The sequence below is a fragment of the Sminthopsis crassicaudata genome, chromosome 3 (assembly GCF_048593235.1).
Source record: "Sminthopsis crassicaudata isolate SCR6 chromosome 3, ASM4859323v1, whole genome shotgun sequence".
Classification (NCBI taxonomy): domain Eukaryota; kingdom Metazoa; phylum Chordata; class Mammalia; order Dasyuromorphia; family Dasyuridae; genus Sminthopsis; species Sminthopsis crassicaudata.
Window position 1 is genome coordinate 82695824 of NC_133619.1, and position 20546 is coordinate 82716369.

A 20546-nucleotide genomic window follows, 5' to 3' on the forward strand; every position below is an offset into this window, starting at 1 on the left:
AGTCACTGGAATGGATAGAGACAATAATTATCTAATTTAGCATGATTCAGTATGATTGATCTGATTCTACAAGGAGATGTTATGGGCCAGAACTTGAAACTAGGTACTGAGTGGAATTGAGGAGACAATGGTTAAATCTAATTTAGCATTGATTTAATCCTACAAGTAATGGTTTCCTAGAGATGAAATGATTGGTGTATACTCAGTGTGCAGCATATAAGCAAGAAGCTCTCAGGGCCAAAGGGGACTTCAGGAGATTCAGAGTCAGATTCAGTCAAGGAGATTCACAAGTCGGGCAGAACGAAGGAAGACAGAGAAGTGGTGGCAGGCTGTCCTGTGGAGAACACTGAAACCAAGATCTGGAAGGCCTCCAGAAAACTAGCCGAGCCCCAATTGAAGGAGATAAGATTTGGAAAGAGACAGTAAAGGATTTGGACTCCTGGCTGCATTTGGGATTATTGAACTAAACTGAAAATAAGGCTGCCTCCAGAAGCTCCTCAAGAAACCTGCTCCCAGAGAACGATTATATTTTAGAGAAGAGAACATTACAAATACCTCTATCAAATCATGACTCTCCCTCTTATTCTTCTAAAAACAAGTTGTTGGAAGCACAGAATTTGACACTCATTCCGATTACATTTCAGACACTCAGATTCAACGAGTCTTTTTGGATCTATGTAAAGCATTCCTCTCAGCTTCTCCTCACCCTCAAATACTAATAAAAATGTTAATTAGCACAAGGATCAGTATTTAGGATAAAGCATAAAATAAGGAAACTACTTCCTGGGCTCCTGGGATTTTGCTTAAGAGATATTCCTATCTGATACTCTGGGCAGTTCTTCACTATGGCTATCTTACTTTTTGGAGCCATGGTGCCTTTCCCTTCTCCACTATGCTCCAACTCAAATCAATATTGCCAACATTACCACTAGAAAGGGTACGTCAATCTGAACCCCTCATTACTCCCCACACTTTTTTATTCATTATTTTAAAGTTAAATACAAAATGGGAAAGAAAAAAAATGCATAGCAAAACATAAAAGGATTTAAAATATAAAGCAATAAATTTCCATTTTAAGAAAGCCTATATAATAAATACTACTCAGAGCTGTCCATCTTTTCTCTGTTTCCTTATATAGGGGTTTTCTTTTGTACTGTGCACTTTTTTCTTTATTCTTTTTTCTCCTCTGAATTCAGACTTTAGCCTTCTTATATGTTGTTTACTCTTTATCCTATTCCTATTAATCTACATATCTTGTTCCCATTAATCATATACCTTTCTATACCTCTCATCTTATTCCCTCCTTATTCTCTTTATTTCTTTATAAATTTAGAAGAATTTTATTCCCTTCTATATATATGTTGTTCTCTCTTAATACAGATATGATGTGAGTAGTATTCTAAAAATACTTCTTTTATCCTTTCCCCCCTCCCTATTATTCTCAGTAGGGTTCTAGAATTACCAGCCCTACTCTCCCATCTAATTAATTCTTCTGGGCTAGTTTTCCTCTCACAGATCATTTGAATAAGATACTCTTTTTACTTTTTCCTACATGGTTTTGCTTTTTGGAATCACATCACACTCAACTCTATCCCAATCTTTCTTTCAAATTACCCAATTACTAATGACAATCTTAAATATCAATGTCTAAAACATAAAATTTGTTCTTACTGAATACTTAATTAATCTTTGATGTTTACCTTATTTACTCTTGGATCTTCTATGTCAAATTTTCTATTGAGTTCAGATCTTTTTGCAACAAAATCCTCAAAGTCTGACAATTCATTGAATATCCATTTCCCCCCATTTAGGATTACCTTTTCTGGGTATGATATTTTTGGCCATCACTCCAGTTTTTCTGCTCTTGGACAGTGTTCTAAGACCTGCAATGTAGCTGCTGCTCCTAGATCTTATGTAATTCTGATGAGGGCGTAGCCCCCTTTAAGATTCCTTATCCAGATATCCAACTTCCTTTGGGACTGACCTTTGATTTACAAGATCTGGTCAAAACCATCCTTTTGTATTCCAAGGGGAGAGATCTGTATCTGAGCCAGTTTGGGCTTATACCCAGCCCCCACCGGATCTGAGCTTGGGTTTTCAGCCCCCATTCTAATGATCTACTCAGATAGCCTAACCCCCACCTGTTGGGTTCTGGCCTTCGAGGAATCAACTTGGAAACTCCACCCATATGCCCCTACAAGCAAATAAAAGAGTCAAGGTGGAATCATCCCTTGGCAAAGAGTTGAAAGATGCCAGCAACCATGCTTTGCATCACAACTCTCTGTCCTGCCACTTTTGATGTATTTCTTCCTCTATCTAATACCTTTTACTAACCAGACTTTAACCTTGCTTCCAAACTCTACAATAAAATTACTCTTTTTATCTATCCAGGTTTTTGGGCCTGCAAATTCATTTACAGGGGACTCTCGCTGCCGCTAGACCTCATTTAACTGTGTATCCTTGCGCCGAAACCAAAGGGGTTGCAGGGAAGCTCCGTTTGACTCCCTGTACCCCAAACCTGCCACTAGACTTCAATTAATCCTAATTTTATTTAGATATCATTATTGAGGTATAGACCTCATCATTAGATATATATCTCATCAATTCTAATTGTGATTCTGCCATATTTTAATTTTTTTTTTTGTTGTTGTTGTTGCTGCACATAATCTTTTTTCCTTCATCACAGGTTTTGGAATTTGGCTATAATATTCCTATAAGGTTTCCTTATAGGATCTCTTTCAAGTGGTGATCAGTGGATTTTTTTTTTCTATTTCTATTTTCTCCTCTTGTTCTAGGACTTTGAAACAATTTAAATTATTTCTTGTATTATTATATTAAGATTCTTTTTTGGTCATAGCTTTGAGGTAGTCCAGTTATTATAGTTTCTTTTGTCTGTTTTTCAGATCAGTTGTTTTTCTCACATCTCACATTCTCTAATATTTTTTTTTCTTTTTATTTTATTTTACTATTTCTTGGTCTCTTATAACTTCACTGGCTTCCCCTTGTCCACTTCTAATTTTCAAGGAGTTGTTTTCTTAAGATTTTGGATCTCCTTTTTCAGTTGGTTGACTTCTTTTTTAGTCTTTTTTTTTTCCCCCCTTGGATTGTTTTTTTTTTTTTTTTTTAATTTTTTCCCTCAATCTCTTTCATTTGATTTTTGAGGAATTTTTAAATTTTTCATGAATTCTTTTTGGTCAGATGACTATTTAACATTATTCTTTGGGGTAGGAAAGTTTTCTTTTGTTTCAGTATCCTCTTCTGAAGATGAACCCTAGTCTTCTCTATTGCCAAAGTAACGTTGTACAGGTGCTTTCTCCTTTGGCTGCCATTTTTTTTTTTTTTTTAATAGCAAGTTGTTAGTGTAATCACCTCTAGTTCTGGTATGTGGGAGATGGTGACTCTGGCCTCAGGTCCTCCTTCAGTTCTCCCCTCAGGACTGGAAACCAAGTACTCCACCCTCCTGGAAGTGCCCAAAACCAGCAGAATTCCTGCCTTGTTTCTTTCCCTGGAGTCCCTTATTAGCAGATTTCCTCAATCTTCCCCTACTCCCCCCACTGGAAGTTAGAATTCCTATGGCTTGGACTTAGGCTGCATCGCAAGTCAGAGAGCAAGCCCAGGGCTTGCTACTTGCTGTTTCAGTGGAGCTGGCCAAATCTATCTCCTGATATCTTCAGATCTTCACTGGTAGGACCACCACAGTTCTGTCCCAACTCTGCTCCACCCTCCCCACCCCCCAGTGACAGCCCAGAATGCTTCTGGTCAGCACAGCTGTGCTTAGTATCCCTCAACAATGGAAAGTCCTTCATTCTCCTACTCACCTGTCAGACCCTCACACTGCAAAGTTTCTAAGGCTGAAGCTGCTCCAGGACTTATTTGTGTAGTCCACAGAGGGGGCCTGATGGTGCTTTCACTTCACTTAATCCAAGCCTCTATCACTGAAGATTGGTTCCTTCCTGGGGTGTTCTCAAGAGCAACTGCTTTATCCTGACTTTTATTTTTGCTGCTTTACATTCCCCCTGAGGAGATGTTCTGTCTTTTTTTGTGGAGGAAATTTAAAAATTTTTTCATCTCCTTTGCCATCTTCCCCGAATCCCCTCTCAGAGTTTAATAAAATGTACCAGAGGAAATTCTGGAAAGATGATCAAAAAAGGGAGAAAATTACCTGGCTCTCCAAAATTTCCCCACAAATAATTTAAAATAACGCTTCAAAGTGAACTTTAGAGTAGCAGATATAATTACAAGTCACAGTAAAGCAGTTGTCCAGCCCAAGACACCATGGAAGGACTTCAGGAAAAACATACTTTCTCACAAGGTCTGCATAGATTAAAGTACAGCTTCCTTCAGGCAGATGCCATTAAATCAACAAAAAAGCCTGAGAGGCAGCCTCAGTTTCAGGAACTTTTGCCCCACAAATATTGCTGATGTCACACAGCTGAATAGAGGATGATTACTAGCTAGGGTTCCAGGTGCACTAACCAGACACAGGTCGTGACTGAGTGCAGTCCCAGAAGGGCAGGGCCTCCCTGATGTAGTCACTAGTGGGAGAACTAAGCGTCTGATTTCAATTTCAGTGGAGAGGGATAAACTGAAGCTTGAATGAGTAGGGATTGCAGGGAATATGAGGGTGTGTGGTAAAAGCATTGCTGGGGGCTCTGGCCATGGCTCAGTAGAGAGGAGTACTGGAAGTCAAGCCCTCAGAGAAATCTCAGAAAGCAACAGCACAAAAAAACCTGAAGCTTGAATTGTCAACCTCCACACACTGGATTTAGAGCACCCAATTATAACAAAGTTAACAGCCAAAAATAAGGTACTAAAAAAATAAGTCAGCAAAAAAGGCCATAGAAAGCTACTACAGTGATAGAGAAGAACTGGATTCAAATTCAGAAAAGACAGTGAAGTTAAAACAGCTATTTTTACTTCAAAGAAAATATCATAGTCATAAGGACCAAAAGTGCTTTGAAAAGCTGAAAAAGGCCTTTAAAAACCAAATAAGAGAGGCTGAAGAAAAATTAGGAGAAAAAAATAAGAGTAATATAAGGAAATTATTAAAAAAAAAAAAAGTCAACCAATTAGAAAAAGACATCTAAAACCTCCTTAAAAATTAGAATTGGGCAAGGGAAAGCTAATCTCTTCATAATACTACAAGAAATAGTTTTTTAAAAATGAAAAAGAATGAAGAAATAGAAGAGAACTGAAACATCTCATTAGAAAAACCTAAAAAACAGGTCAAGGAGAGACAATATAAATATGTTGAAGTACCTGAAGATTATGATTAAAAATTGTCTAGACACTATACTCCAAGAAATTATTAAGGAAAAATTGCCTAAAGTTTTAGATCTAGAGGGTAAAAAACAAAATTGAAACCATCGAGTACTTCCTGAAAGAGATCCCGAAATGAGAACTCACAAGAATATTATAACAGTTTCAAAGATCCCAGATCAACAAGAAAATACTAGCAACTAGAAAGAAATAAAATAAATACTGTGTTACAAACAGGAATAACACAAGATTTAGTAGCTTCTACAAAAAACTTGAAGGGCATCGAATATGATATTTCAAAGAGCAAAGCAGCTAAATTTGTAATCCAGTAAACTTGAGTGTAATCCTGCATGGATTTTTTTGGATATGTTAATGGCTATTTAATTAATTAAAGGACTTTCAGTTAATTCATGAGGAAAAGTCCAGAACTGAACAGAAAATCTGAAATAAATAATAATAAATAATAAAGAGTAACATAAAGGTAGACATAATAGACCAATTAAAGGAATTTACTAAGATCAAATTGTTTACTTCTTATATAGGAAAACATCATCTGTAACTCTAAGAAAATTTTGTCATTACTATGGTAGTCTGAAAGAGCAGATGTAGATAAAGGGCTTAGCATTGAGTTGAGTAAAATGGGAAGATCTTAAAAAATTAATTTGAGAAGATAAATATAAAATGAAACATTTATCTCATACAAAATAGTCATGAATGGAAGAATTGTAACAGTGGAGTGCAGAAGGTGGGGGAGGGCTGATAATTCTAAAATCTTATTCTTGGATAAGAACTGGGCTAAAGAGAAAATATAATACATCTAGAAAGGTATAAAAGTATTTTCTTATTAAATCTTTTTATTTTCAAAACATATGCATAGATAATTTTCAACATTCACACTTGCAAAACCTTGTGTTCCAATTTTATTTCCTTCCTTTCCCTTCACTCCCTCCCTTAGATGGCAACTAATCCAATACTTTAACCATGTGCAATTCTTCTATGCATATTTCTACAATTATTATGCTGCACGATAAAAATCAGGTCAAAAAAGAAAAAAAATAAGAGAAAAAAATGAAAGCAAACACAATAAAAAGAGTGAAAATACTATATTGTGATCCACACTCAATCCCCACAGTTCTCTTTCTGGGTGCAGGTGGCTCTTTCCACCACAAGACCACTGGAACTGGCCTTAATCACCTCATTGTTCAAAAGAGACCTGTCCATCAGAATTGATCATCATATAATCTTGATGTTGCTGTGTATGGTGTTCTCTTGGTTCTATTCATTTAACATCAGTTCATGTAAGTCTCTCCAGGCCTCTCTGAAATTATCCTGTTGATCATTTCTTATAGAACAATAACATTCCATTACATTCATATACCATAACTCATTCAGCCATCCCCCAATTGATGGACATCCACTCAGTTTCCAAGTCCTTGCCACTATAAAAAAAGGCTGCCACAAACATTTTTGCACATGTAGGTCCTTTTCCTTTTCTGATCTCTTTGGGATACAGACTCAGTAGAGACACTACTGGATCAAAGGGTATGCAAAGTTTTGATAGCCCTTTGGGCACAGTTCCAAATTCTTTCCAGAATGGTTGGATCAGTTCACAACTCCACCAACAATGTATTAGTATTCTAGTTTTTCTGCATCCCCTCCATATTCATCATTATCTTTTCCTGTCATCTTAGCCAATTTGAGAGGTATGTAATGGTCACCTAAGAGTTATCTTAATTTGCATTTCTTTGATCAATAGTGATTTAGAGCATTTTTTTCATATGATTATATATGGTTTTAATTTATTCATATGAAAATTGTTCATCTCCTTTGATCACTTATCAATTGAAGAATGGCTTGAATTCTTATAAATTTGCATCAATTCTCTATTTTTAAAATGAGCCCTTTATCAGAACTTTTGATGTAAAATTTTTCCCCCAGTTTACTGCTTCCCTATATTATAAAGAAATTGTAGGATGAGAGGTTGTGATAAGAAAAGCATTTTTAGAAGGGTCTGCAGATGAAAAAATAGAAGGGCAAGCAGAGAGGATAAAAGAAGGATTCTTAGAGTGCGGATTAAGGAGGCAGTAGTCAGAAGTAAACTAGATGTCAGAAGGATAGGGTAAAAAGAGAGGGAGAGAAAGATAAACAGTGAGGAAAAAGACAATGGAAGGAAATATAAACCTATTAATTATCACTTTGAATGTGAATGTGATGAAATCAATCATACAATGGAAAACAATAGCAGAACTGATTAAAAATCAGAATCTAACATTATGGTACTTACAAGAACATACTTAAAAATGAGACACACATACAGTAAAAATAAAGGGCTAGGGTAGAATTTATTTATTATGTTTCAGTTGATGCAAAAAAAAAGGAGGGACATTAATAATAATCTCAAACAAAGTTAAAAGCTAAAATAGATATAATTAATAGAGATAAACAGGGAAACTACATTATGATAAAAGGTAATATATATGATAAAGTAATATTGAAACCAAATCTATGTGCACCAAATGCTGTAGCATCCTAATTTTTAAAGGAAAAGCTAAATAAATTATAGGTGGAAAGATATAGCAAAACTATAATAGTGGGAGACCAACTTTCCCCTCTCAGAACTAGATAAATCTAAGCAAAATATTAATAAGAAAAAAGTCAAGAAGATGAATAGATACTAAGATAATCTAGATATGAGAAATACCTGGAGAGAATTGAATACCCATATATTAGGATATGAAAACTTAGGGTAGGTTAAATGCAGAAAAGGAGAGATATTACGTGCATCTTTTCAGATCATGTGATAAAAATTATATTTAATAACAGCCCATGAAAACTTAATTGGAAGTCAAATAACCTATATATAAATAGCAATGTAGGCATGGTTTAACATAAGTAAAATCATTAACATAACTGATATCAATGACAAAAACAACAAAAATAATATATCAACAGATGAAGAAAAAGCTTCTAATTGCCAACATGCCATTCATATGAAAAACTCTTGCAAGTATAGAAGTAAATTGATTTTTCCTTAATATGATAAGAAACATTACCTAAAACCATAAGCAAGCATTATTAGGATAAGCTTTCCAAAGAAGATCAGGAGAAAAAAAGTAAAAATAGGGTATAAAAATAATAATAAAGAAAAAAGAACAATAAGAAAAAGAAATGAAGGAATCAGAATGAACAAAGAGATTATAAAATTTGCAGATGATATGATGATATACTTGGAAAATCCTAAAGATTTGACTAACAAGCTAATTTTAAAAATTAATTTTAGTCAAGTAGTAGAGTATAAAATAAACCATAAGTCATCAGCATTTCTATATCACCACAAAACCCTGCAAGACGAGATATTACATGCAGAATAACCTCAGACAGCATAAAATACTAAAAAAATATACTATCAAGACAAAACTAGGAACTATATGAACATAATAATAAAATACTTTTTAAACAAATTAAGTCAGATTTAAATAACTGGAGAAATATTAATTGTTCATAGACGGGCAGAAACTATAATAAAAATGATCATTCTTTCTAAACTAATCTATTCTAAACTATTCAATGCCACCCCAATCACAAAAAAAAAAAATTATTGAGCTAGAAAAAATAATAAAATTCATTTGGAAGAACAAAAATTCAAGAATATCAAGATAATCAAGGAATAATTATTATCAATTAATTATCAATTAATGTGAAGGAAGGAGATTTAACAGTACTGAATGGTATTATAAGGTGGTAATTATATAAAAACAAAACAAAACAAAAACAAAAAAAAACCTATCTTGTACTAACTAAAAAATAGATGGATTAGTGGAACAGAGTAGACATAGAATATATGGTAGCAAATGATTATAATAGGCTTGCATTTGACAAACACAAAGATTTGAGCTTATGCTGTAAGAATTCCCTACTTGATAAAAAAAAAAAATTACTGGGAAAACTAGAAAACAGTCTGGCAGAAATTGGGTATAGACTAATATCTTAACATATTTACTAAGATAAGGTCAAAATGAATACATGACTTACATATAAATGAGGTTATCATTAGGAAATTAGAAGAACATGGAACATATAAATTATCAGATTTATGGATAGAAGAATTTGTGAATAAAGAGATGGAAAACACTATGAGATCTAAAACGGATACTTCTGATTACATAAAATTACAATGTTTTTGAACTTATATATAAATCAATGTAGCCGTAATTAGAAGGAAAGCAGAAAACTGAAGAAAAATTTTATAGTTATTCAGATAACAGACTAATATCTCAAATATAAAGAAAACTGTCAAATTTATAAGAATAAGTCATTTTCCAATTGATATATGGTAAAAGGATAGGAACTTGCAAGGATTTTTGCTAAAAAAAAACACAACTATTTATAACTATATATCATTATTACAATCATTATGGAAAAATGCAAATTAAAACAACTTTTAAGATATCATCTCACACTTATCAGATTAGTTAAAACACAAGGTGAAAATGACAAATTTTGGAGGGAACATAGAAAAATTGGTACATTAATACACTGGTTGGTGGACTCAACCATTTTGGAGAGCAATCTGGAATTATGCCCAAAGAGTGATAAAGGAGTGATAAAACTGTGACACAGAAATACCACTATTAAGCTGTGTCCAAAAGCAATCAGAGAAAAAGGAAAAAAAGCCTATATGTTTTAAAATATTTATACTGCAGCTCTCTCTGTGGTGGCAAAAAACTAGAAATAGAGGAAAATTAAGAAAATGGCTAAACGAATAGTTAAATATGATTGTGAAGGAATACTACTGTGTTGAGAAATGATGAACAGTTTGATTTTAGAAAAACATGGAAAGACTTGCATGAAATAAAGAGTAAAATGAGCAGAACCAAGAAAACATTGTATATAGTAAGGGTAATATTGTTTGAAGGATAATTGTGAACTAAGTTATTCTGAGTATTTATTATACTCTAATTAATTACAAAGGGCCTTTGAGGATATTATCTACCTCCAATGAAAGAACTGATAAATAAAAGTATGCATAGCATAAGTTTAATAAAAATCCATCCATCCATATATATACATTTACACATTTATATACACATGTGTATATCTATGGCTCTCTTTGTATATGTTTGTCTTAAGTGGTGGCCTTATCTCGTGAGGGGATGGGGAGAAAGGGAAACAATTTAGAACAAAAATTTAGTTTAAAAAAATAGCATGAAATATCTATGTCCTATATACCAAAAGGAGATTGATGACAAAAATAAAAGCCTCATCCACACCCAAAATGAACAAACAAAAAACACCAGAGATGGAGGTATGGTAAAAGTACAGTTTGACCTGAGGAGATTTCATCTAGAGGGAAAAAAAAAACCTTTCATATTAGCTATTGTTTAGTAAAATGAATGTTATTTACCACAAAATCTGTTAGTTTGTTCATCTGATACTAAAAGGGGAGGTCCTGATAAGTGCACAGATTTTCTCCTAGAACATATGACTGTATTAAAGACATTGAAGCCACATTGCTGGCTAACTGCTATACTGGCTTTTCAACCTCTTCATTTCTGATCTAGTCTTATGATGGAAGTATAGGACCTAGCTGAGTGCTAATTGTCACAGACTTGGAATCAGAAGAGCTGATGTTCAAATCTGACTCTGGAAAATCACCTCTGTCAGAGAACATGCACAGCATTTAGTAAACCTTAAGGCTTTAGATAAATGTTCTTTCTAATATTCAATGACATCTTTACGACTTCACTTAGATTTTACATCTAGGGGCAGCTAGGTGGCGCAGTGGATAGAGCGCCAGGCCTGAAGTCAGGAGGACCCCAGTTCAAATTTGACCTCAGACACTTAACACTTCCTAGCTGTGTGACCCTGGGCAAGTCACTTAAACCCAACTGCCTCAGCAAAAAAAAAAATAAATAAATAAATAAAAAATCTGGAAAGCTATTTTTGAGGGCATCAAATTCAACCCCTTCATTTTGCAAATAAGAAAATGGATACAAACTAAAGTGAAGTGACTTGCTCAAGGTCACACAGTATCTAGTGTCTGAGATAAATTATCAACTCATTTTACCATCATTACTATATAACAGAGGGGCAAACTGAGGATCAAACAGATGTAAGGGTGCTGGAGGACAGGGAGACAGGGAAGCAGGCGAGGTGACAGACAGGTGGGGCAGCTGGTGACAGGCAGAGGGGTGGCGGAGAGGCAGGAGCCAGAGAGGGTGACAGGCAGGCACGGTGACAGCAAGGGAGGTGGCAGGCAGACACCGGGTCAGGCAGGTGAGAACGCAGGGAGGCACGCCCGCGGGCGGGGTCATGGCTCCCCCATGCAGCCTAAGTCTCTAGGCCCACATTCCTGGCCCTCCCCTCCCCCCAGGCAACCCGAAGGCCAGGTTCTCCAGGGGCGTCCAGAGCCCGCGCTCCGACACGGACCGACACGGGATCATCCCGGGTCTCCGAAGGGGAGAGCGCGGCCGTAGCCCCGGCGCCCCCTCCCAGCTCCGTCTCCAGCTTCCTCCCGCACCTCCCCCGGCTTACCCGGCTAGCGGCGGCCCCAGCCCCGGCCCCGGCGCCCGGCCCGGCGGCTCCTCCTCAAAAGCCTGGAGAGCCCGGAGCCCGGTGCGGGTGGAGGGGTAAGAGTCCCAGGCCCGCCCCCAGGTACCGGGCGGGGAGACCAGCCGAGAGGCACCTTAAACGGGGACCTTCCCCCACAGCCCAGTCCGTCCCACTCCCGACCCCCGGGGCCCGGACTAACCCCGCCCCGGCTCCACCCTCAGCCCCCGGAGCCGAAGCCTCAGCCCAAGCTCGGCCAAGCCGGCCGAAGCCAGCTCGCCGAGCGAGCGCCAAAGAAAGCAGGGCGGGGCGGGGCTGGTGGGAGGCGGGGCCGAGCAGAGAGGTGCGGAGGCAGAGAAAGAACTACAATTCCCAGAGGCCCACTCGTCAGAGTTCCCCGGTCGGGCTGTTCTCAGACCCTGCGTCTTACTGATCTGGATCGGCGAGATCGCCGCCAGTCTGAGGTCGCTAGGTGATGACGCTAACGCTCTGAAGCCGAGTGCCAGGCTTTTCCGCCACCCGGCTGCTCAGTCGCTGCGGTGGCGGCTTCTGCAGCCAGCTTTTGTTGGGACCCTTCGGAGGCTTTCGGCTTCTGCGAGCCCAGACGTCGGGACCACCTTGGTGAGTGACTTCGGCAGCCCCTCCAGACTCTCGCCCAAGGGACACTAGCCGGGCTGCTCGTCACCTCCCTCCCCCTTCGCTCCTCCCTCAGCCTAGGGTCCCCCGAGGTCACGGACTCGGGAGAAGCGCCCGGAGCGCGGACGCTGCCCCAGGCCGCTCTCTGGGCTCCGGGATGGGCTTAGATGGATGGCAGCTCTTGGAGGAGGGCCGGTGCCAGACGGTATCCCTAAATATGCCATTTGTCCGCTGCGGCGAGGCTACAGACCTCCCGCTTAGAGGAGCCACCCCCTTGAGGGCAGTGGGGGATGAGACATCCTCTGCTTCTAGCACTTCTTCTGCCTTCTGCTCGCGCCCTTCCTTCCGAATCCCCTCATAGTCTCTCTGAGTCTCGTGCGGGTATTTGTATATGTATATATGTATGAGTGTGTGCATATTCAAATCTGTGTATTTGCATGTGTCTGCATCTAGATATGCATACATATATGTCTGCTTATTCATCTTTGTGTACTGGTATATTTGTATGCATCTGTATTTACATACGTGCTTGTATTTGTTTTCTCCCATCAAAGTGTATGAGGATACCGAATTTGAACTCTGAGCTGCAGAGCGGAAGAATAGCTAATTTAGACCGATAGTGACATCTGCGAAGCAAATTGAGATCATTCCTTTTATGTCTTGCTGGGGAGAGGATAGATTTCAAGAGAACTTCTAGTGTTAATAACGATTAAAATCTACAACAGGATTTGTATTTGAGGACTTATTTTCTGAATATTACTTTTTAAGCATCATTTAATGAATTCCCATCTTATACCAATTCTTTAGCTTACACCCGCTTCACAAATTTATTGTATTTTTTAAAAAACATCATTTTATTAAACATTAAACACCCTGAAACAGGATATGTAGCTAGGGACATGTAACTAAGGGGATGATGTCTAGTCTGAACTACATAAGAAGTAGCGCTAGTGTGACCTTGGACAGGTCACTTACCCTATTTGGACTTCACTGTCTTGTCCATAAATGGAGGGCTTGGAATTTGTGATCTCACATTATTCTTTCAACTTTAAGATTCTGATTCTGTAGGTCAGAATAAAGCCTAAGTAGCCCCCCCTTTTTTTTTCTGTAGATAGATTTATTTTGTATGCATTTTATTTTTATGTATTATTTACTTCTTTGCCAGCACTAAAGGTTTCCATTTGATTACTGCCCACGCTCAGTGTGTGAGAAAAACTGAGTCATTGAGATAATTTTCTCAAGTTTAAATAACTGAGTTGGAATTAAAATTTTGTCATATTTCCTAGTTTGCTACACAGCCACACTTTTGTAATGTATTAATAAAAGCACTAATCATTTTGGATTATAGATTAAAATAAAGATTATTGCTAATACAAGGAAAACTGTGAAAGGACACAATTAATAATTTAGGAGGACCTTGTTTTTTAGCAGTGCAGAATAATGTTACCAAAATTCTGTGATTGATCAGATATGAAAGGAAAATAATAATAATTTTTCCCACTCTGACTAGGAATTAAATGAATACATTTTATTTTTCTTCCCCAAAGCTCCATAATTATATAGGCTTAAGCAGTTAAGACGCTTAAAAGCTACCATAGCACTAAAAGGATTTTGTTGAGAGGTTAATATGTGGCAGAATACTTTTTAAAAAATGGATCCACATGGGCAATCTGCCTGTTTTTAAATATGTAAGTTAACCATATGGACAAACTATATTCCAAAAAGAAAATGTAAAAATGTAAAATATCCCAGGAAGAAAAGGCAAATTTTAAGGTTCAGAAACAGGACAGGAAAGCATGTTTTGTTTTGATAGTACGTATATTTGCCAGCCAATATGTGGACAGCCAATGAGATTCTTGCTTGCAAAATTGTGTAGTCGTTTTATTTGAAGACTCATTGCCTCTGTTTAGTTCTATCTCTAAGAGAGTATAGCAATTTAGAGGGATTCCCTGTCCCTTTTCTCCGCTTCCAACTGGCGTAGCTCTGCCAGGTGAGAGGAAATAAGAAAGGCTGTTTAGAGCTTAGAATTAGGACTGCTAAATCAGTATTTATTATTATTTATCAGCATTTACTAAACACTTACTGTGTGCCATATATAAAGACAAAAATGAAACATTCTACTCTTAAGGAGCTTACATTCTAATGGAAGAGACAATAGTGAGCATATACACATATGTACAGAATATATACTAAATAAATATAGTCACTTTGGAAGGGCCTGACCTAGCAACTGGGGCAATTAAAAAAAGGCTTAATGAAGAAATTGGTATATAAGCAGAGTCTTGAAGGAAACCAGGGATTCCTACGGATAGAAATGAAGGGGGAGGGCATTCTCTATCAAAAGGAAGACTGAGAGAAGCTGGTACAAAAAACCTGAAATGAGAGAGTGGGTGTCTTGTATGGGAAATAGTGGGCAGGTCACTGTGTTTGGACTGTAGAGTATGAAAACAGGAGTGCCATGAACACAGGAGTCCAGAAGTCTGGAAAGGTAGGATAGCGCTGGGTCTTGGAGAAGTAGGGATCCATTGAAGTTTGTTGAGCAAGGTGATGATATCATTAGATCTGGACTGTAGACAAATCACTCTTGTCAGCTGTATAGAGGATGTATTGACGCAAGGAGAGTCTTTGGACAGGGAGATTTAAAAAGTAAGTCGTAGTCCAGGAGAGTTGCAAAGATAGATTCAGGTGGATTGAGGCAGGTTGCCTGTGTGGATTCATGGGCAGTGTTATTGCTTGACTTCTTGAATACAGAGGTTTGAGAAACATGATGCTACTGGAAGGACTTGGATTGTGCAACTTTGCTAACCAGTACTAAATGAAGGACTTTAGATATATCCATATACTGAGAAGGTCTCAGCCCCTGTGCTAGCGCTGTTCCACTGAACTGCAAGGTACTGGATAGACTATATGAACATTTAATTAGGAGCTGGAAGGGATCACTGAGGTTGTTGTTTAACCTTTCCATTTTACAGATGAGAAGTGAAGGATCAGACAGTTGTGACATTCCCAAAGGCAATTAAGTAGCAATGAGGGATGAATTTCTCTATTCTTGCCATCCAGGCAGGCTGTCATATGCTGGGATAATAGTAATGTCTGGGAATTATTCAGTAAAGTATCAGATTGAGGATTTGTTTAGCATTGGCATGTATATAATAAATAAGAATTAGATATTTTCTTAGGCATACCTTATTATTTCCCTAGATGCTTTTCTCCCCAATAAAATGTAGTCTTTGTGGTGCTAAGAATGTTTTTATTTTTCTTTTCCAAAGTACCTGGTATTTTGTGCATCATAGGCTCTTTATCCTGGAGCCTCTTTATCATTCTTTTTGTTTTTATGTATCCTTTTCCATTTCTACTAGTGATGGATTACTGAATTTCCCATTATCTTCTCTAGTCATTGAACTGAATGATTATATATAAAAATTCTACTGAAATTGAGGAATAATGAATCAATTATCTTTTTTTTTTTTCCTGAGGCTTGAATTAAGTGACTTGTTTGAATTCCAGTCCTCCTGAATTCAAGTCTGGTGCTCTATCCACTGTGCCACCTAGCTGCCCCATCAATTATCTTTTTAAAGAAATCCTTTATTTGGGGGAATTTGTTTAAATATATTTATAAATTATCAGCTGCAAATTTTGTAGACACATAAACATGGCTTGAGTTGGGTCACAAATTTAGGGGTACAATTATGCTTTCACAAGCAGAGGAAGAGTTGAATTTTTTTCATATTTGTATTTATTATATTATATTTCTCCATCTGGTTTGTAAATCACTTGCATATAGGCATTCTATAAATAGTTATTAATACTTGCAATGGATTTTTTTTTTAATTTCAAAAGATTTGCCTGGTTCCTTACTATAAGGTCAAAAGTTAGAATGGAATAATAATCTAGTTTTATTTTCAACTGTGTCAGTGACTCACAGTTTGACCTTGAAGAAATCACTTGTTCTATCTTTCTTATGCTAAAGAATGGCAGAAAATGAACATAGAATGCTTGTCTAATAGGAGTGAGGTGGAACTAATTAATATTTGTCAAAGGCTTTGAGGTCTTTGGACCATACTTTTTGGAAGGGGAAATTATTAACAACATGTATCATACCTACATAGTTTGGTGCTTGCCCCAACCTCACGTGTTATGCCTTGAGGAAGCTTTGAAACATACTGTATACAAGTCCAGCAACATTTCTGACAGTTTGTTGTGCAAGAGGAAACAACCAATGGCAGGACGAAAGTATTTCACTGTTAAGAAATTCTAGTATGCTGTGGTATGGTTGGCAGTATACATGGCAATTAGTCATATTATAAAAGAATTTACTACAGGTTCCACTTAAGTTGCTTCTATAATGCATTTAAAATGTAGTTCTACTTTAGGAAAATGTGTTTTATTCCTTCCTTCTCTCCACCTCCCCAAAAATAACCGATCCCATATTAATTACTTGAAGTGATATTCCTTAACTTATTTTTTCCCACTTAAATAATTGAATTCTCTTAACTTTTTTCTGCCTTTGCTGCTTCCAGTTATTGACCTCTCAGACAATAATGATTGGGTCACTAGTGTAAATCAAAACAAAGCAAATTTGTTGATTGAAAAAAAAAAAAGTACAGGATGTCTATAAGGGGAGATGAGAATGGAGACTACTCCTGGGTTTCTGAAGTTCATAATTTAACAACTTTTTTTGAATATACATTTTTTGCATATCTTTCTCCTTTCCATTAGTGATAGATTATTGAATTTGCCTTTATTTTCTCTAGTCACTGAACTTAAATGATTATATATAAAAATTCTGCCAGAAATTGAGCAATGATGACTCCATTATCTTTCTAAAAGAAATCCTTTATTTGGAGGGATTTGTTTAATTATATTTATAAATCATCATTTGCAAATTTTGTAGACACAGACATGACTTGAATTTGGGGCACAAACCTAGGGACACAATTGTGCTTTCACAAGCAGAGGAAGAATTTTATAAATTGTATTTTTTTTAAAAAGCACTGTGTTTCTTGGAATATTGGCATTTGATGATCTTTTGTTTGTTATGTTAAAGTTAATAAGAGATATCATAATAATGATTTCATATATATTTATGTATATATATGTATATAAATATAATTATAATAATAATAAAAAGAGATAATAAAAGAATAAGGGTTTTTTGTTACTTCTTTTAACATTGAAAGACTGGCAGGAACCCTTAAAAGACCTTGCTTTTTTGGTGGAAGAAATAGACTTAATTTGTTTAAAAAAAAAAAAAAAGATCACAGAGTTTTAAAAATGATTTTTCATGTGCTAGGCACATTGAGGATATAAAAAAAGGCAAAAGACAGATGTAGAGCTTCCAGCCAAATGATGGAGAAAACATGCAATACAACTATGGAAGAAACTAAAGAACAAGATGAATTGGAGATAAGAGGAACATGCTAGAATTAAGAGGCATTGGAAAAGCTTTTTAGAAGAAGGTAGTGTTTTACTTAGAACTTGAAGGAAGCCAGAAAGTGAGGATGAGGAGAGAACATTCTGGAGTGAGCAGCCAGTGAAAAATGCCCAATCAGGAAATGGTGGCCTCCAGAAAGGAGACCAGTGTCACTGGATTGAGGGGTATGTGTAAGGTTGTAAGGTGTCAAAAGACCTGGTCAAGTCTGAAATCTGGGTCCTGCTATTCTGAATCTTGTGCTGGTGTTACAATGCTAAGATTCTATACATTCTCTTCTAGGATTAAATTCACACTAATTGCTATTTGGTCAAACTCAGTCAGAGTACCAAAACTGGAAGCAAAAGCGGTGGAGGGGGAGGGAGGCCAGGAAGAAGCAATGTGTTGAAGCTTGCTACTCAAATAGCATTTGAGCTGGGTTCTGAAAGAAGCTAAAATCAGAAAGCATAGCTTGGAAATGTATAGGGCTCCCAAGGCTAGAACTTTCTACATTTCTACATTTGTTTCAAGTCATACTTTTACTGTTCAAAACATATTTGAAATCCTTCCTTTGTAGCTGCCCTGGGATCCATTTTATGTACCTTACAAGAAGAACCAAGGCAGCATATTAAAAAGCAGAGACTTCATTTTGCTGACAAAATTCCAAATAGTTGAAGCTATGGTTTTTCCAATAGTAACATAAAAAAAAGTATGAGAATTGAATTTTAAGGAATCTGAGCACTGAAGAATTAATGCTTTCAAACTGGTGCTGGAAAAGACTTTTGAGAGTCTCTTGAAAAGCAAGGAGATCAAATCAGTCAATATTTAAAATAAATTAATTCCAGTTATTCACCAAAATGTCAAATACTGAAGCTGACGTTCAAATGCTTTGACCACATAATCAAGACAGGACTCTTTGGAAGAGAGAGAGACCCTGATGTTGAGAAAGATTGAAGGCAAAAGGAAAAGGAAAAACTGGGGATAAGATGGATAAATAGGGTCATGGAAGCAATGAACATGGGACAGATTTCAAGAAATAGTAGAGGATCGAAGGGTCTGGAGTGGATATAATTTATTTATCCATAAATGTTCTTGCTTTGATCAACTCTCATGCCAATTTTTTCAAAAACTCATTTTCCCTTTAATTGCTTTTAACTATTTAGTGAGAGAATGTCACTATGACAAAGAATTAAGAGTGGTTTTTTTTTTCCCCTGGGCTTTTCCTATCTTAGCAACTATTTAATATCTGTTCAAGTTTGTAAAAACCAAGGATACAGTCAGTATCTTTACATATAAAAATTTGTCAGTCTATAGCTTTTTTAAACACATTGGGATGAAACTTTTTATTCCACTTAGCTTCTCCTCATTTATATCTCTTCCCATTTGGTATTGATTGAACCTTTGCTCCAGTCTATTAAAGTTCTAATTACTTAGACTACTGATTCAGGATGACTTTCACCACAAGCTTATAATTTAGTCAATTTAGTCAATTTCATATTTTTGGGTAGTAATGTTCAGTGCCCCCTGCAACCAACATCTTCTGACTCACTTCTTGAGATATTCCTTAGAAACAAGGGAGAAGTTGCTGAGCATTCTCAAGTCTTTGGCCTATTATTTCTTTGTCTTGAACCATATTTCCCAGTAAAAAAATTTTTGGCCATTCTTCCCTTGCCAATGTTTACACTGAAATATAGCAAGAATCAAGCTAGATGCAGAGTTGTATGTAAATTTCATTAAACTTTCCTCCTCTACAATAGACATGGAAGATGCATAAACAAAATACAAAATAAAGTTAGTGGTACTTAAAAGAATCATAAAAGAAACTAAAAGTGTGTGCGAGAATGAAGTTATAAATGCAAATATTACCCAACCATCCCCTTCAGAAATAGACTATTGTAATGAGAGATACCCTCCATAATTATAAATATAATTCCGGTTTGTCTGATAAATCCAAGTAGGCCTCAGAATAATGATGTCTTTCCTATGAATAAAGTACAATAAAGTTTTTTTTTTTGGGGGGGGGGGTGTTTTCCTCTGCCAAACATAATGGCAACAGAACAGCATGGTGGTGCATTCTTGTTATCACTGCTGATAGGATGTTGAGGTTGATGGATATTTTGAGTTTGGTAGTTCTGTCTAGCTAAAGCCTTAAACTCTTAAGTTTGACAGGAATATGATAAACTCCAAGGAAAATAGGACCCTGGCTGCCCCATAGATCAGATCAGTGAATGGTCATTGCACTTCCAGGAGTGAGATGGGGAGACCCTATTTTAAAGAAAAAAAAGGTTTTATTTATGTGCTTCTTAAAATGATTTTTGGCAGTACCATAGAAATTTGGCATGACTCTTTCACAGCATGGCTCTCACAGATAAGCAATATCTCTCAAAAATATGTAACATCACTTAAAAGCCATTTTAGTTAGTGCTGTTTTTATTCAGTTCAAACATGTCATTAGATTTTTATAAATTATATAACTTCACATGAAACCTGAGCTCTTTCCAAAAGTTTTTGTTTATCTCCCATTATTACATTGTCTTCACACTTTAAATTTTTAAAATTCTGTGGTCTTTTCCATCTGAAATAAGGATCATGTAATAAAGTAAAAATGTTTTATCCCTGTCACTTTCACTCATATAATATTAATACTCTAATAGATTAGTGGTTTCATCATTGTAAATATTTCTCCCAGCCA

At 36.5% G+C, this 20546-nt stretch overlaps 2 protein-coding genes across 11 annotated transcripts in view; one reads left to right on the top strand and one right to left on the bottom strand.

Moving 5' to 3' along the window:
- STRADB (STE20 related adaptor beta) overlaps positions 1–12085 on the bottom strand; it is a 47219-nt gene extending 35134 nt beyond the window's left edge. For 2 of the 8 annotated variants that reach the window (XM_074299068.1, XM_074299066.1), the window contains exon 1: positions 12011–12079. The gene's annotated coding sequence lies outside the window, so the exon portion shown is untranslated. Of the gene's footprint in view, positions 1–11793 lie in introns of all 8 variants that reach the window. The other 6 variants (XM_074299072.1, XM_074299067.1, XM_074299070.1 and 3 more) reach the window with 5 other exon arrangements.
- A 208-nt stretch (positions 12086–12293) lies between these two features.
- Positions 12294–20546, top strand: part of TRAK2 (trafficking kinesin protein 2) — a 69364-nt gene continuing 61111 nt past the window's right edge. For 2 of the 3 annotated variants that reach the window (XM_074299049.1, XM_074299052.1), the window contains exon 1: positions 12294–12429. The gene's annotated coding sequence lies outside the window, so the exon portion shown is untranslated. The remainder of the gene's footprint in view (positions 12430–20546) is intronic. The other variant, XM_074299050.1, reaches the window with a different exon arrangement.